Source organism: Necator americanus, chromosome V (assembly GCF_031761385.1).
Source record: "Necator americanus strain Aroian chromosome V, whole genome shotgun sequence".
Classification (NCBI taxonomy): domain Eukaryota; kingdom Metazoa; phylum Nematoda; class Chromadorea; order Rhabditida; family Ancylostomatidae; genus Necator; species Necator americanus.
Window position 1 is genome coordinate 5,603,601 of NC_087375.1, and position 19,912 is coordinate 5,623,512.

Sequence of the window (19,912 nt, forward strand, 5' to 3'; positions counted from 1 at the left end):
AGGTTGGAGAGGAATCTTCCATCAACACGTATGCTCCTTTCTTCTCAAGGAAATGATTTCATTATCCACCATAATGCAATGCTTCGGCGATATATATCGCTTGACGTACAACCTTTTCAATGGGCATGGTGAAGAGGCAGTAGAAGGTTGTATCATGGTAGCGCATCAATCGTAGCAATTGGATAACATCCCCATATGTGATCCATCCACACCTTAATCAACTAGCGTCGACCGTATTGCACTCATTTTAACAAAGCAAATCTCTATGATCCTCGACACCGTCTCGATTTGGAAGATCCATCTGGAACTCTGACGAAGTCTAGCTCTTAAGGTTAGTCTTCTTCCAGCGTACTTGATATAGGTAAGATGACAATCTTGGTGAGCACTTTTTATAAGTGCTAACCAAGATTGCCATCACTTTGCTCAGCAAATAGTATCGAACGGTAGTTTTGAAGGTCCTGTCAGTCAGGTTTCTTACGGATAGGAACGGTTCATGAGGTCTTCCACTGGTTGGATCCTTTCTTTCTAAAGATATAACGACATACGCGCCGATAAAATTGCATGGAGTAGATAAAAACTAGCCCAATAAGTCCCCAGATATAAAGTCCAGGTCTGTAGGCTGTGCCAGGTTTCATGCTCTCGATCACGACTCGCAATCGGGCTTGGCACAGGAGTTGATGAACAGAAAAGTTTCGAGTAGAACCTCTCCGTAATGACTTCCATCCCACGACGAGAAGAGGTGCGAGTCCCGTCTTGGCTCAGCAAGGCTACTAGCGGAATATTATATTCCCGGAGGTCCCTGCGGCACTCCTTTGAACTTTTCCTTTCTGATGCTTCCGAAAATTCCTCCTTATTCCGAAAGATGCTCCTTCGATGCCTTCCTCTAACTAGTGTCTGCTCCTAACCGCTCAATTTGTCATGCATTCGGATGAAGTCTCAAATCTTCTGAGGAGTAGGTCGGTGTCCACGTTTCGTTCATCACCTATGTGTCAAGTGTCAATCGCCTTGGACAAGAGGTCTTCTTGAATGACTCAATTCCTGCTTGCTTTCCTGATGCTGATCTCCAGATGAATTCAATAGTTTACCGCTCGTCGACAGACTAGACCAAACCTAATCCTATAGTAAAAGACTCAGAATAGAATTCCTGCGGTTATTGGAGCAAAAATACACGGTATGAATGGAGAAAAAATAGTGTTAACAGCAATTAAACTAACTTCATTCATGCCTCCTGCAATAATTAGTCCAAACTTTTTCCTAAAAAAAAGACTCCAGCATTTATTCTCCATAGTAATCCTGAACCATGGGATTTTTCCCGCTAGGGAAAAGTGATTAAAGTAACATGTGTAGTATAATTATATCTCTGCAGGGGAAGAACCCAACAGAATCTAGTGAGGTCCGATATATGAATTGGAAACTATCCATAATTCTTTTTTCTTATTTTCCCACTAACGAATATAAGGACAAAATAGTAAAGTTGGGCGAGACTTAAAAATAGCGCTAATGGCTAGGGGATAATTTGAAGTGTGCTTGTGACAGTTGTCTGGACATAGCTCGTAGTGTGTGACCTATACTACAGGAATCGTTTTGTTGGCATATTTTCGTCGTCTTGTTGTACTATATGGTGTACTGTAATAAAGGTAAATATTTGTGTTTCTTCCAAAAAATCCCCCTAATTTAACGAATTCTTCTGAGAAAGAGTTCGAGACTATTCTACACTAAATTATGGGATCCTCAATATTTTTGTAGAGGAACGCTTGACTTCTGTAAACATGCGGAAATGTAGAAATTTGAAATTTTCTTGTTGCATATGTGGTTTTTTCTTTGTAGAAGACTTTTGTATTTTGAAAAAGTTATGATCAAAGGTGTTTTCGCTGAGAAAATTTTAGAAATCCATTCGACCGAGCATTCAACGAAATGTGGAAGCAAGTAAAGCGAATGACGCGAGAGAATTACTGTAGGCAAGAGGAATGGGAAGATTATTGTGTGGTTTGTTATATGAGGGCATTGAACGGTGAAAAGCACCAGCACCTTCGAAAAACTGGAAAATCGCATATGATGCGGTGAAAGGCTGAATGATGTGGATTGACATGAAATGTTCTCCGGTAAAAAAAAAACAGCAGAAAGGAATGACTGGTAGAGTGGAATGATTTGAATTCGATAGAGAATTCAAATCAAACGTCAGAAACAGAACTCACAAAAGCAAGGCTAACAAAAATACTGCAAAAATAAAAAAAGTTTTAGGTGAAATATTCGTGGAACCGTGGAACCGGGGCGGCTGAAGAAAAAGAGAAATAGAAAAAGAGAAAAGCAACATAGCAAAGAGTGAAATAGGCATTTTTCTTGAATGCTTAACATCTCGACAGAGGATAATTTAGCAAAAGGAAAAGCAAAAAAAAATAAGAAACAAAAGAAACCGACATCACCAAATTGACCATGAAATCTCAAGAGATTTCATGCGGATTTCGAGGAATTTTTTTTCGAAAAAGAAAGAAATGACAAACAAATGGGGTGACGATTGATTTCTGTTTTCTGGATTCGCTTTCTTTAAAACGATAAATCACTTGTGACAGATTAAATGATATTAAAAGTGTATTATTATTATTTATTATTTATTGAATTCAAACAGCCTATCTCTGCAAAATTCATTAAATATGAATAAATTAAAGTATGAACAGGGTCATTTACCTTTCATGTCCCTTTAGAGGAATTATGGACGAAGGAACAGAGATTAGTGACCAGAATCCATGTATAAAAATAACAGTAATTGCACAAATTTTTTGGCAATTCAAAGAGAAAAGGAAAGTAAATTTTTCCTGAGCAACGAAAACACTTCCTACCCTCAGCAGTTTTTTGTTCGTGGGAAAAAAGAAGAACTCAAACAGGGACAGAAGAAGAAGGTGAGAAGAAGAAGAAGTTCCAACCTTTCCTGATTTTTTGGGGACAAATTGAAATGAAAGCTACGGTATTGTGAGAAGAAAAAAGAACGAAAAATACCATGGACGGATACCCGAATACCGGATGAGTTAGCTGAGCAATGGACGAGTCACAGCGGTTACACGTAAGCCCCGCCCCCCAACGTATATGACGTATTTATGGTAATCAAACGTAACGTAGGTGCTCGTAGGCGGTTTTCGGTGGTGATGGACTTTTTCAAAAAAAAAACAATTCTACGTTGGAGAATTTTGATCGCTTTTGTTGATTTTAAATTGCACTAAAATTTGTTTTTCGATTAAGAATTTTAGAGGTCATAAATTCAATTTTTTCAATGTAATTGTAGTGTAACTTTTCCTAACTGTAGTGTGAAGGTATTTCAATGAATTCCATGGATTTCCCTAACCAAGAGCAAGTGGAGAAGAAGGAACGCGATCGGGGGTTTCCCCTCCAATCGATCGGGATTCGCCGCGAAATCGCCTGCATATGCGAGTCAGTTAGGAAAAGTACAACGCATGGTTGATGGGAACGAGTAGGAATTTGAATGGGTAGAATATTTTTTAAGCAGAAAAATGGGAAAAATTCTACATTACCTTGGTGAAAACAGGGAATTGAAAGAAAAATTCTGAAAATTTGGTAGATAATGTCATTTTTGTGTTACTAGTATTAGTTTTCAAGAAATTTTCCGGGAATATTCTTAACATACGGTAATTTTCCAGTAATTTTCATTACCACCACAGTCGTATACGCAGATCCTGTCACCAGCATGAACAACTACGCCTACGAGTTTCAGGATGAGATTGAGGGGAATTAGAATCGCTACAGTGATATTCTAGCCCATCACAAACAGAAAAACAAACAAACAAATAAACAAACAAAGAAGAAGAAATTCGAACACGAGCGTTAGAGCGATATCTATGCCTCGGAGGCGCGGATGCAGCTGTTTCCATTATATCCACACCTTCGTTGAAGCGTGAACAGAAGGTTTCTGCTGCTGCACCGGAGGTTTGGGGCGGTTCTTAGCGGAGACGAGGAAAAAAAACCGCTATGCATGTGTCATTAAGCGCTACTTATTCAGCGCAATATCAGTGCGGTGCACAAAAATCGAAACAAATCCCTCATTCTAATTAAACTAACGCGAAAAGGTCAATAAGAAATTGCGAAGAGGTATAAATGAGGGGAGAATTCGGTGCAAGTTTTGTCAAGGAGAAAATTTTAATCTAGATAGTTCTATTGAAAATTCAAAGGAACCTTTTTAGATTGCCGTCATAAAATATTCTTTGCTGACCTTCTCACTTAGAAAAATTACCAAAAAATTTCTACTGAGAAAATGATGCATACACAATATCAAAAAAAGAAGGGCAGAAATTTTATTAAGATACAGTAACTGTGACTCTTTTTGATGATTTATTTTATTATTGTACTATTTATTTATTATTTGTTTATTTTATTATTTATTACTATTTATTTATCTATTTTTATTTATTGATTTATTTTATTATTTATTAATTATTTCATTGCTATTGATTTATTTTATTTGTTACTACTTTTCTTGAGGAAATGTTGCGTACACAATATTGAAAAAACAGAAATTTTATCAAAATACAGTAGCTATGAATTTTTAATACATTCCCTGGTGTAATCAAGTTGCAAAAAATGGATTTTTTTTGCTTCCTGGAGGTGTTACTTCCTCTATGATTCTTCCAAGAACTTTTCTAGGATCACATTTAATCATTTTCAGAGGATTTATTTCGTATTTAGAACCACTGTCACTGTCTCTTCGTATTTACATATTTTTGTATACATCCACATGTACAAAAAACCCAATAATTTATTGATTTTTCTTAATTAAGACAACTATTGTAATGTGATTTAAAGTTCTGCTCATCACATGGACGATAACCACCCTGATATCCATGGTGGGTGGGCGATCTCTATCCAGAAAATATTAGGCAAATGGATAAAATGACGTCTACGTATGTACAGGAGAGGTGCTAACCTAATAACATATTTTTGTCTTAGTCAGAAACCGATTAAGTCCTAAGACGTGAGTAAAGCAAATAAAATCTCCCCTTAATCCAGAATCACTGAGTTAATCTGATTTAGCAGCGATAACCTCAGCCTACATATTTCCATAAAATTGAAAAACCCTTGTGAGGTTATATCGGTCCTTGTATAGGAAATCTTGAAGGTCCTTGGTTCTTCCAGCTTAAAGGGCAAAATGGAGAAGAAATTCCCGTGAAATATTTGTATTTGCATCTATTTTCAAAGAAAAAAATTTAACAAAACATTTTTAAAGTCGTACTGGCCCTTGTATTTTCTTTCTAAACCGTTTTTGTAGTTCAAAGGGTGAAAGGAGAAAGGGAAATTCTTGTAAAATAATTGTATTTGTATTTTATTCAGTCAATCATGAATGAAAATAATGTTGTTAAAATGTCATATCCATTATCGATTGATAATCACAGACTTATTAGCAGGAATTACAAGTCTAAGGAAGAAAACAGAAAAAAAATACTTTGAAAAGCGACTCGGGGAAAAAAAGTGAAGCAAAAAGTAACGTAGAAAAAAAACGAAAGTGAAAAAAAAATGCAGCCGCGAGGATGTGAGTTGGAGACGATGTTTTGATCAAAAAAAACATTAAAAAACATTGCTAGGCTTGTCCGATATGAAAAATAAAAACACGAGAAAAATTATTCTGTATAATTGTTATGAAGAAAATTATTTATGTAAGAAATTTGTCATGATCGCATAAAGATTAATAATTAAGGAGGAAAAATCAAGAATTTTTAATTAATTTTTAGTTTTTCTTAATTAGTTATTTTCATTTTTAATCTTTCGATTTCTAGAATGTTTTCTTTATCACCTTTTAGATTGTAAATTTAAAGGGTTGAATTTTATTTTTTTTTATTAAATTTTAAACTGTAAATTTTAAATAATAATGGGAATAAGTCTAAATTCTGCCGAATCCCAGATGTGAGGAATGAGGAATACATCAAAAATCGTCGTATCAGCCCTAAGCAAATAGGATAATTAGCAGCTCTATGTACGTAAAGGATCAAATAATATGTGCTGAGTCTATGAGTTAAGTGAGGAGTACGCGCAAACATTCCATTTCTACTACTACTACTACTACTACTACTACTACTACTACTACTACTACTACTACTACTACATACGTACGTATGGATGTAGGTTCCATTGCAGGCAAACGGAAAAACGCTATAGTGATGACAGCCGGCTGGCTGGCTGTGACGCTTGAGACGTCGTGGGATTAAGGAGAGCGTCGTAAGGTGAGCTGGCTGGCTCATCGCCGTCGCGTCCGTCGTCGAAGTCGAATGAGGACGGGCCTGCACGTCGAGACGAGGCGAGGCGAGACCTACGAAGCTGAAATTCGACTCAGATGGTGGTTGTTGAGGAGAAGATTGATCTTAAGGTCTTAATCCAGCATCTCATTAATTAGCAATGAAATAAAAGAGCAGAGAGATTGACGGCGGAGCGCAGGAGCAACGAGGATTCGTGTGTGAAGAAGATTGATGGCTACGCTACGGTGATAATGGTGGATTTCTCGGACATTTGATTAATTGGTAAGGTGTTTCTAGCAGTTAACCGACGCGAAAAAAAATGTTTTATTGAGTGGATCCTAAACAGACAAAAAAAAAGAGAAAAAAGGAAAAAACAAAAACAAAAGAAAAAAACAAAAACAAAGAATAAAAAAAGAGAGAAATGGGTGAGAACATGAGAAGCCTCTGCATAATTCAGAATCTCGCTAGTAGCAGCCGACAAAGGAGCTATATGTAGGAGCTAGCTCAGAAAACGTTTAATCTGTATTTGAAATATTTCTTCCTGAAGAAAGGATTTGTGGATTTTAAATAAACATAACGGATGTAAAAATTTCGGATACTCCATGAAATTACTCCATTAACGGGCACAGTTGTCATTCGCAGACAAACACACAACGTGAAAACTTCTAAACGGGGAAAAATTGATTGGAACAAAGATCTTTCATCGCTTACGAGTCAAGTTCAACTAATTTCCTTAAATGAAAAGTACATTCCTGTCTCTTTCCAAAGTCGTACTTTTTTGAAATCCATAAACAAATGGATGTTATGTACGTTGTGGTTCTAGGAAATACAGCAAATTCCATTAAGATTATAAAGATATTCAAATTTTTTTCCTCTGGCAGCAAAAACCTTCTACTTTTTTGTTGATGATGTGATGAGATTTGACAAAGTCTAAAAATGGGATAAAGTATTTTTTATAATAGGATATTTTTACACTCTGGATGTATTTTAAATGTATTCACAAACTTTCGTGTCCTTCACTTTAATGGTTACCGTAACTGGGGTCGAGATGAATTCTTATTTGAACATTCGAATATTATTTGAATATATTTGATAATAATATTGATATTAATTATTGATTATATTGATTATTTAATATTAATATTAGAACATGTGTTTAACATCCGTCCTATATATCTAAGGAAATCATCAAAAAAAAACAACAAATAACCAGCTCTAAAAACTTTACCCTCAAAGGTATCCTCAAACGACAGCTATATAGGTTCGGAGTACCCGAAAATCAGAGAAATCCAGCAGAAAATCATAAGACACGTCAAAATAGAAATTAAAAAAAAATGAAAGAGGTGCTATACGGACGTAGGAGTTTAAATTGTCAAAAACATGAAGTATACATTGATTTTGTGCTTAATTTCAAGCGATTTAGTCCGAGTTTCCTGTAATTTGAATGACTACTTCCGGTATTACTATTTTAAGCATATGTGGTTCGTATCTTCTCAGGTTACCAAGGAGGAACAAGATTACTAAATGACTTTTTGATGCAAATTTCAGGATCATGGGACTATAAGGATGAAAGAGCGGAAAACTCCGCTGAATTCCATGTAAACGGCAGCGAAAAGTGCAAAAAAAGAGATTCGAGAGCGACGTGTTACCGTATCAGCGCGGATAGATATGTATGGTAACGTGGATATTCTTAGTGGATGTGCTTCAAAAATGCATTGGTATGTAGTCGATTTCTATTTATAAAAAAGAAGAAGTTTCTGGAACTGCACAGAAGTCCCACTGGTTGGTTATGCTATGATTTTCTTTTTACAATAGGCGGATTTTTTTTCAGGAACAACTACAAATAAATAGTTCCCTGGGAGGTCAAAGTGGAGTAGAGTGACTGTAATCATCAGAGATTAGTGAAATTTATTTTAAAAGTTTTTTATTTAGAGTTTTTATTTCAAAAGTTTTGAAATTTTAAAAGAATTGCTTTTCATCGTATGGGGATAATTACAAGGAAAAAGTGACTGGAAATCATTTGTGAATGTCATTTAAAAGAAAAGAAAAAAGTATTTTTTAGAGCTGTCTCCCAACGATAGCTCCTCAAGAAGTGAAAGAGAGAATTTTCACTGAAATTTGCTCCTCAAATAGGTTCAAATCCGAGAAATTCCTAGAGATTTCAAACGTTATTTGCCGTAAAATTTTGCCGTACATACTCCGCCTAGCATAAAGTTCTGCGAGCACGTGGCCAAAAGTTAAACAGCCTCATTAAAAATTTGGATAATCGCTGCGCCGATTTTGAAGGTTACGGTCATTTTTGAAGAAAAATTTTCACTTCAAGTCGAAATCCCACAAATACTTAAGGTCAAACCCTCCAAAATGTTTTATCTTGTTCCTTGTCTACATTATTATTTCATATATTATTATTTCATCGTTATTTATTACATTTATGTACTATTAGTGTTAGTTGTTACTACTTATTTACTCACTTATTTATTTGTGTTTCATTTCTGTTATTTATTTATTCACTTATTTTTTGTTTGTTACCCAATATCTCCAGTAGAAACTTATTGTTTTATTTATTTACTATTATATTTATTTTATTGAATTTATTGTTATATTTAATTTTTTAAATTTTTCTTTTCACTGATGCACCCAAGCTATAATTGAGAAAATGGTGGGGAAGAAAGTCATAAACCAGCGGTCTATGGAAATGTGGTACTGTACGTAATTAATAATGTAATTAATTGAGGTTAAAGAAAAATAAGTCAAGTAGCTCGTGGGATCAGAATCCATTCTACTCTTTCCTCTCTTTTTTTCCACAATTCTTAAAGACACACGCCACAAAACAATGTTAAACCTAATTCTTTTAGACTAATTAGAAGCGTTGAGTGTCTTCAGCTTAGACAGAAAGTTTGTACTTTGAAGAGAATACATTGTACGAAAGAAAGAGTATAAACAACTACTCGAGTGAATTTTCGTGCAAATTTGAACAGTTAGAAAAAATCAGGTGCTCTCAAAAATATGATGAAAATCTCTGAAACAAATAATGAAAAAATCTACTATTGAAATGTTAAAATATTCCTAAAAAAATTGCTATGAAAAAATAAATAAATAAAAATAAATAAGTAGAAAAAATAAAATGAAAATGTTAAAATACTCTTATTTGAAAGTTTCATTAACGTAGTTGAACGCTCAAAATGAGCTTCTTTTTCAAATCCACAAAGCGTCGTTCTCATAATTTCATATTCTTCTGGGTTTTTTTCGCTCCTTACTAAATTTTTGAAATCTTACTACTTCTTGTAGGGATTCCAAATCACAACTTTCCAGGAATTTGGCTTAGAAAATGTAAAACTTTAGCCAAAAAAAAGTAGAAGAGAACCTTAACATGTACTTTCATTGTCTTTCTTCCACTCCCTCTTTCTTTCTTTTCGTTTTTCTTCTTTTGTCCTACTTTTTCCTTCTTTGTCTTTGCATTCAGAAATCTCTCGCTTTCTAGAAGTAAAAACATCTTGAAAAGATGACCTTAGAAGAAAAAGATGGGGTTGAAAATATTTGAAGGCGCTGAGTAGTATTTGAAGGTGAGGGGATAATAAATTCAGGCTGAACGCTCGGCTATTTAACTTTAGGATTAATTTAGCTCAACCTTGACCTAGTTTAACCTATCTTATCCTAAAATATCGATGTGTTACGCTTTTGTCGACGTGTTAAAGGGACTAGCGAGGATACTGTACTTCTGGCTGTGTCACGTTCGATGTTTTATGATGATTTGTTATGAGAGGTTTCGTAGATTAAACGTTTTGTGACTCATTTAAAATTCATGAGTTACCGCTTGAGACGATCAACAAACTCTCACTCAACCACTCAACAACTTTCAATTTCAATTTTGTCAAATTCAAAATTCAATGGAGGGAAAAAAAGAAAGGAAAAAAAATGAGGAAATTGCTGACGAGAGGGACAGGAGAAGGAGAGACGAAGGTAGGGATCCATTACAGTAATATTCCATTTCCGTGTACCTGATTTATGGAATTATGGTTACGGTACATAGGTTGAGGGTCAAAGAACCTGGGATTTAAAGGCATCACCCCAAGAATTTGGGGTGGTACGGATTTCAGGTGGGTTATGCCTATACGGAGTCGAAGATTATGGACAGAAGGGTGATTACGTCCATTTCCTCCTAATTGCCATAAAAAAACGGTCCGGAAGATACAGCTTCGAGCGTTCCGGGGCGCTATTTCCGACAACGAGTTCGATTGGAGCGCGCCAGCCTCGTGCACGCGCAGCATCTTCCGGACCGTTTCTTACGGCAGCTAGGAAGAAATGGAAGGAATAACCCTCCTCTCCATAATCTACTATCCCGTATAAGAATACTCCATCTAAAATCCGTACCACCTCAGATTCGTGGGGTGATGCTTTTAAGCAAAGACAAGAATAAATTCCATAAGTTTTCTAGAATCAAATAAAATTTTCTCAATTTTATCCCATAAATTTCTTACTTTCCGCCCGGGTGGGATTTACGCAATCTATAAATACTTTTAACCAATGATATCATAATAATAATGTCAAATATTACATTCCGCATCAATCAGCCTTAAATTCATTACAATACTAACTGGTTAGCGCTCCAATGCTATACAAATTCAATAAATTTCCTCTAATTTACTGACGAGAGCACGAAAGAATTAAAATGTTACTGTTAGTTTAGTTTTTTTTTACATGGACGCAGTGCACGAAACAACAGTGACAGTGCAGAGTGCACGAAAAGTGTTTTCTTCTCATTTTCACTCCAAATCGTAACTTTTTGCCCTCAACAACATATAGCATGGATCTTGAACAATAAGAAACCGGATAGTACGTACATTTGGGCTGTTTTAGCACTCATATCCTAGCAACAACGATGAGAATTTACCAGAAAACGATCTTTTCCGCAATCTGTACCCAGAACACATATTTATGTATGTTTTAATTTAATATAATATTTTTAATTATAATATTAATATTTGATTATAATATTTTGTTTTATTTTGATAATATTAAAACATTGCTTCCCGCTATCAGTCCCCAGAATACATATTTACCTCAACGATGTGGTTTAGGAAACCTTTCAAAAAGTGGACAACAAGAAATCCATGTGAAACAGCATGTAGCATTGCGAATACTAACAAAAAAGAGGAAACAAGTCTTTATTTTGTGAATATCTCATCAATAATACGCCAATGCCCATAAGAAGCCCCCCAAAAAAAACCTTAACCTGAAATATCGATGAGTTCTGCTGTTGTCAACGATTATTAAAGAGATTAGCGTGGATACTGTATGTTTAGCCTGGTCACGTGAAACAAAAAGAGTGAAAAATACACAAGTCACTTCGAAGGAGTGCGGCATTGACTGAACTCAGAATAATTCATTATTATTTATTTATTTTTATATTTTATATTCTACTTATTTTTTATATTTCATTTATTTATTTATTCAATTAATTTATTAATTGAAGACACCAAGAGGAAGAAGAAATTGTTCGACGTTTAGTGTGAAGACACTCAAACCCTTCAAGAATAATGAAATAAGAATCTCAGGAATACTTATAGACAAATCTAAAGAATCCTTCCACACGCACACAAGAATCCTTATAAAATCTCAAGGATGAGGGCGAAAAATCTCCAAAATACAGCCTATGGAGTGAATTTGATGTTAGAAGTGGAAATAAGTCGCACTTTAGTGTTTACAAACAACCTTATTATCCTTGAAAACAGAACATGTCAGCGAAGAACGGTGGGGGTCGAAGAGAAGAAGGAGGGGGAGGAGGAGGAAGAAGAAGAAGAATAAAAAGAAGAAAAAGAAAAAGAAAAAGAAAAGGAAAAAAAAAGAGGAAAATGAGGAGAAGAAGAAGGATCGAGAGCGAAAGTTGAATAGAGAATCCTAGAAAGTTGTGGTGTAAGGTTACGGTTCCAGGTTCAACGGTGTTTACTTTGTTTTGAAAAAAAGCGTAAGAATTTTGTTGTTCATACCATTTAAGAACTAATTCGACGATTTCTTCAAACCTATATGTGAATTCCCACACACTAATCTAATCTAAGAGCTGAACATTCGAAAAACAGGCAAACACCTACGCAAATCCATATAAAAACACTATATAGGCGAGATAAGTGTTCCATATGATTCGCTAATAGATTTGTTTCGGTCTAATCGAGAAAAATGTACCAATTCCATGGATCAAGGATGGAAGAAGAGAAAGGCGGCTCCTTTAGTACGCTAATCCGAGACGTCTTGGGGCCCTTTATTGTTTCCATAGATGCAGTAACCTAGCTAGAGTCATTCATAATTTGATTATAATAGATTTGGACGATGTGCATAGTGTGCAAAGCACGGACGTAAAACCATGTTCCACAAAAATTCGCTTGAATTAAAATCCCGTAAAACCGGACTCTCCTAGATTTCGGTTGGGAAAAATACTTGATATAGAAGTTTTCGTTTACCCCAAAAGGAATACGCTATGTAAATTTGTCCATTGAGGAACTCAAAATTGATTCTTCAGATCCTAATCCTGCTGATCCTGATGTGAAACGATAAAGCACGTAAATTAGAATGAATTTATAATCAACCACGGAATAATGAGTAGAATTACATCTTATTTGAAATGTGGTATTTAAACTTGTTTGTATATTTATCATTTGAACATTTTCATACTGATGATAATTAATAATAATTTATTTACACGTGTTCACCTTGGTGACCGCAACGCGTCCGCCGTAACTCACACACAACACCCTCGTGGCAAAAAATTACTGAAGTCGTGGTCAGTTTTGTCTTTTTTATTTGTTTTTTTTTGTCTGTTTTTTTTCAATAATTCTCGATTCCATCAAATTATAATTACACAAAAAATCTCATCTAATCTAAGCTAATTAGGCAATTATTTTCATTAACGAAAAATTTAAGATGTTCTTCTATTATAAGAGTATTGAAGTCAGTATATAAGCTTTCAATTTGTGAGTCCCTACAGTGAATGTCAACCATAAATAAATAAACAAGGATAAAAAAACAATAAATAACTATAAATAAATTTCCCTTGTAAATATGTGAAGGCCCACATCGCCATAGCGAATGCAATTTCGAAACCTATGGCAATTCAAGGAGCAATCACAGCAAATTCACGAGGATTAATTGAAATTCTCCGAAAAACTCAGACCGTATCACTTTATCTTAAGCTACAAAGAGGTCCGTTGAGGTTTCTGTGCCCAACACACACGGATGAAGAAGAACAGCAATTTATTGAAGAGAAAAGATATCTGAGCAGGTTTCGACTAATAAAAAGAAATTTTATTGCTTGTTCACGTGAAGAACTTACGGATATACCGGGAAAGAGTGCAATGGACATAAGATAGCAAGAATAAGAAGCGAAAAAATGTCAGGATATGGTAGATTTTGTGAACAAGGAAAAGAAGAAGAAATAAAATACATTAGAGAATTAGAAACTTCTAGAGCGGATGGAATAATCGTATTTATTTATTTATATTATTTATTTATATATATATTATTTAGATTATATTATATATTATTTATATTTATTTTGGTGCCTTAAAGAAATTAGGAATAAATAATTCTCCTATTTGAAGTCCTTAATGAAATTAAGTGAAAAAAAATCAGGATGAGTAGCCGTAGCAGGGCCTAGAAATAGTAAATATAAATAATAGCATACACAATACTACATAATCACATAATCATGATCTGTCGTTCTGGAAATTTCTCCAATAATTTTATAAGTGTAGTCGTAATATAATAACAATAATAATAGTAGTAATAATAATAATAGTAATAATAATAGCAATAATAATAATAATAGTAACAATAATGATAATAATAATAATAGTAATAATAATAATAACCATAATACAATTACATACAATTTACTATATAATCAGAATTGATCCAAATATATACCGTATATTATAAGCTATGCACTCCGCCGGAACGAATATTTTCTCTCAGGTTTTCTTCTATACTATTTAATTGCTTATTGGTATAGTAATTTATTTCATTATAATTTATTTATTTGTTTCACTACCGACTGTATGTGTATGAATCTAGGACAGAACATTGCGCCAGAGCTGAAGCAGGAAATTTGGACTAATTTTTCTCTAGGAATAGAAAATCTTTCATCCGATTCTTTGAAATATAATAATAGTAATAATAATAATAATAGTAATAATGATAATAATAATAATAAACATAGGATAATATAATTATATACATATTTACTATACATATACTTACTATATTATTAGAATTTATCCAAATATAAACTCATCATGCTTGGCCAACAATTCTACAAAATTTCCTCATAGACTCTCAAATAGGTGAAAATATATATATGGTTTCAAGAACGAACTACATCAAAAACGTCTCGTGGCATTCCTTGGATTTCAGATTGGAGCTCGTTTCAACACACAAAATTCGACTTTATTGTTCAGTGGGAATTTTATGGCTGCTAGGTACGTAATGGCGGCATTAGGTCTGGAAAAAATACAATCCTAACAGTAGTATAAAAGATAAAGGATAAAGTGTCTGGCGTTAATCAATCCGCTTGGGACGTGCGCTACCTCGTTCACCTCAATTCAGAATCGTTTGAAGTTTACGAACGTGTAACTGGCCTACAGATTGACTTCCGGGGGTTAGCCGATATACCAAATGACTGCTTTTATCTCGCAGACACGTCTGGTACCAATTTATCTGGACCCCGGAGGGATGAAAGGCTTCGAACTAGGGCGACCACTAGGGCGGATTTGAACCTCCGATCGATCGTGCAGGAAGCGAAACCTCTAACCGCTACACTACGCCCGCCCCAACACTAGCATAAAAGTGATAAAATGAAGGATTTTCTATGCTAATTTCACGATTATACGATAAGAAATCAACAAACAAAAGAAAATTGAATTTCAATGAAATATTCGTTGTACTTTCACTCATAGCAACTTCTACAGGGAAAGTGGTGCCATGGTCAATTTTGTGGATCCTCTTCCCGTCAGCGATTCATTCGAGCGATTGAGAATCCGAAGACAGAAGAAATGAATCAATCAATCAATCAGAACCCGAGAAGTACTATCCCAGCACGAGTAGTAAAGGAGGAAATGCGTCCTGATCCCATCAGCGCTTGGCGTTGAACGCACGAAATTTTGCTACAGGTGGGTCCTGGGTGGATGCAGGAGTTATTTGGTCATATAGCTATTCGTCGTGTATGCATAGAGTGTGGAAAGCTGTTAAGGTATAATTGAGAAAATTGAAGCAAAGAAATGTGCATAATTCTCCTCAGTTAATATACATGGTTAATTTTTTCTCCTTTTTTAAGGTCGATTTCATACTTATTCGAGACCATATGATTATTCAGTAGTAGTCTTTTGCAGAAGTTGTGCGGAAGTTCGGATTAGTTCGGTATGATTAATGGATGGGACCCAATCGTGTAGTCTAGTAAAGATCGACTAAGCTGAGCAAGGACCTCCATTCATTGTGTTCATGGTTTGACCTTAGCATAAAGAGGAAGAGATATGATCGTTGATGATTATGGCCTGATTCCTGGCTTTCTGGCTATCATAGGCTAAGGAGGATAGGTCATACTCATATCTTCCGTTATATTTCAGGATAAAAACCACAAACGTTAACGGATCAGAATTCGAAACGTTACTCAGGATATAAGCAAGAGCATACGTCGACAATAACCCGAAGAGAATGAGAATGAGAAGAGCTCAGAAGGGGGATGGGGGCGGAGCCGAAGCGCGAAGTTGTTAATTCCCAAATTAAGTCGGGATACGCCAAACGACGTTCTCTCTCGCGACAACAACGACATTCACAAACTCGTTGTCGATCCACGAAGAACAGAGGAACAAAGATAGACGGAGTGAGTCTCTCGTGGACCCCTCTCTCCCTCTCCCTCCCTAAAAGACAACTCCTCCACACCACTGAGAAAATTACGAGAAAATTAGACGAAATCTTTGGAGAAAAAAAAACGGATGAGATTTAGATTTTTCGGATGCAAATTTTTTAAGGACTTACAAAAAATAACTTCTGATCCTGAACAGTGCTTTTTAACAACTCTCAGCATTTCGGTAACTTTCTATTTGAGGACGATTGGACAGGTGAAGTTGGTAGTTACGAATAAATGCACCTGCTATGTGGACGGGATCATTTCAACCTTCTAACCAGTACATTTTTGAAAAAAAAATAGATTTAGTGTTGAAAGGGAAACTTGAGGTCTGCGGAAAAGCCAGAAAATTTGACTCGAAAACGTTTCGAAACTAGTTAGCACTTTGAAAAGTAAGAAAAAGGACAATTTTCCCAGGAACCATTTTAAAGGAATGCTCAAAACCATCAGCTACTTATGAGTTCGCATTTTTCAGCGAAAAGTTCCATTGTTTTCCAGGATAATTTCTCCAAGTTTCTTCAGTAACCTTAATGTGAGGAATTTTACATATTTTTAGTCATTCACCACCATCCTGTAGGAACTACTTAGCACTGACGAATAAACCACTAATTCCCTCGGATTTTTTTTTATCCACACAGGACTTTTTGATATTTCAGACGGAAAATTTTCTGAAATACCAAAAATTTAAGGGGAAGATCAAAGAAATCAAATCGATTGTACCTCGGAAACTTGAAGAAGATACCTAGTTTCCCCCGAAAATCCAGAAAAATAGGTCAAAGATCAAATAATTATACGTAACTCTGTCGAGTAACTCCCCGAAGACCTGCAACTAACAAATGCGGAGCCGAATCGAAACTCTTATCTATTTTTCTGACCTCTCATGCGGCTAATACTGAAAAAGTGAGGGTTTCTTCTCGGATGATGATCGAATTGAGAACAAGGTTTTTTTCTTTCAGGAGGTTGAAATCCAACGAATGAAAGAAAAAATAATTTAAATCCTGACTTGTACAAGTTTCCTATTTGATGACCTACCGCTGGTTTTTTTTTTCAAAAAAAATCCTTTAGATTAATGGAAAATTTATATAAAAATCTTGCACTCTAGATAAATCACATAAGAAAGCTTAAACTTTCTGATCCGCCATCGGCGTATGTGAATAAACAGATAAATAAATAAAATAAAAAGCAGGACTGAGAACATATGTAACTTTTCCCAAAGGATGATATTGATACATTTAAAATTCTAGGGATTTTAGTGTTGAAGACAGCAAAATGAGAGGGAAAACACTTAAAAACAAAATTTTCACCCCCCAAAAAACATTTGGCGAAACATTCCTCGAAACTACCGTATCTCAGGAAAGAACATCCACATTTTCTACTAAAATCCACTAATCCTAAATGAGGGGACACGAAAACATGAGGTTAAATGATGTGCTTCTAGAAGTTTTTTTTTTCAAAAAAACCGACTAAAAGAAATATTTCTTAGGAGCTTTTAAATTTAGTTTTTTAATTTATTGAAATTTAAAAAAAATTTAAACTGAGGTTTTTAAATGCATATAATTATAACCTGTTGAAGTTTAATTTCTCAGTTCAATGAGAGGAAAAAAGTTGTCCAAATAGCTTCCAATCGACATATCGGGCTCTTCTCTTATGGTCCGCTTGAAATTTAAGCAGTGAAGCAGACGAACGTTCTTTCCTATAATTAGAGATAAAATTTTAAATAGCATTTAAGGAGTCTCAAATGGTTTCAAGGCTTTAATTGAGTGGAAAATTCTAGAGTCACAAATACGTATTTACGTAACCTACGAGACACCACGTAATTAAATGATTTATGACGACAGGTACAGGTAAAAATTAAATATGACGTGGTTGATGGTTGAGGATGGCGATGGAAAACTAATGACTGGTAAAAAGAGAAAATAGTGTGGAGGAAAAAAGAAGAGACAAGCGTTAATGAATACAACACCGCTACTAACTTGTGTCCCAAAATCCGTCGCCGACGGATTAATCCGTCGCAAACCGTCGGAATTCTTGGAACTGGTCAAAATTAAATTTTGAAAATACCATTCGAAAGTAAATGAGCTGCTGATTTCAAATATAATTCGAGAATTTACTTTTGACAAATGTGTGGCCTGAAAACGGGCAAAGTTTCTTCAAGCCCCGCTAATTACTTTCACACCTCCGCAATCCTGCCACTGGCATATCCCGCGGATACATCTCCATGGAAGGAAGGGGTGTTCATAGGATTTCCGCTTATTTCTCGAAATTGAACAAAATTTTTATTACATCCGTAATCAGGAGGCCATTTAGAGCATTTTGGTACCCCACATCATATGTAGGTTCGAAATTTCCATTCTCTTCAGAATTCACGAAAGTGCTCCATCGAAGATTAATAAAACGTCACTCTTTCAAAGCTGTGAAAAATCTTCTCGGAAATTGTATTTAACGTTAAATGTATTTAACTGACTTACTTTCATTTAACACGGTCACGTACACTATCGTCACTTTTATTTAAATGCAAAAAGCAGCTGATACGGTAGGCGGCCAGGGATCATTTTTAATGAAGCAAAATCACACCAAATATAATCTCTTTACAATAAAGAAGAATAAACAAATAAATAGATTAATAATAATAATAATAATAATAATAATAATAATAGTAATAATAATAGTAATAATAATAATAATAATAATTTAAACAACAAACAAATAAGAATAAGAATTGACAAAAAAATAACAAAAATAAAAATATGATAGTGTAAATATAAGTGACTCCTTAAATACATATGTATATGAATGGGGAAATTTCTCCTGATGAAAAAAAAACCCCAGCAATTTCTGGATACAGTAACCAATGATATGATATCGTGACGCAGACAACGGTCATTTCAGGACCAGCACTCAATTATAAATAAACAAAATAGATTTTGAAACGCTTAAACAGAATAAGGAAAAATCCATGGATATTCTGACGGGTGAATACGTTTGAGAAACCGTATACTCCTTTACAACTCTGGAAAACGTCGTTTCTGGGAAACGTTGTCCCATATGTTTCGGCCCAGAAAATTTTAAAAATTATTATTCAATTGATAAAAAATGTTGATGATAATTAGATTATTAAAATGATTAAAATGATTAATCTGATTAAAAATGATTTCCACCATTTCAAAGAAAAGAACTGTGCACTATTTTGTCTAGCAAGAAATTTTCAGTTTTCTCGAAGAAAAAAATCCATGAAGTTGGAAAATTTTCATGTGTACATTTGTAACACGGGCTCTACTGATTATTCGTTTAAATTCGTGCCGTTTCGGAAAAGAGTTGCACCGAAGTGGCTTAACGGTGGTGGCTTCATAGGGATTCTAAGTCTTATCCATCAAAAAAAAAGTAAAAGTTCTGTGAAATATGATATCTGGAAAAGGGAAGTCGGAAAAGCCGATAGTGAAGTTTTTCCGGTGAGAATCTCTATCAACAATCATCCAATGGAAATTCTCATCCCATTAATTGACTCACCTCAATAACATCACTCCTATGTTTTTCATTTATTTCCCAGTTTACGTAGGATTATCCGAGAAAATAGAGAAATATGTATAAAGAATTTGAAGTGATAAAATGAGGAAAAAAAGATGAGGAGAAGTTTTAACCTATTTCACTTTTGCCTTTGATGCCTTTTCTGTTCCGATTTGGCGATATTTTCTCCAGGGCAACCAGCAGCCACAAACATCGCGAGCACATCAGTAGTGTGTGGCGTTGTGGTTTTAGCACAACAGACTTGCTGGAGTGAATCCAGAAG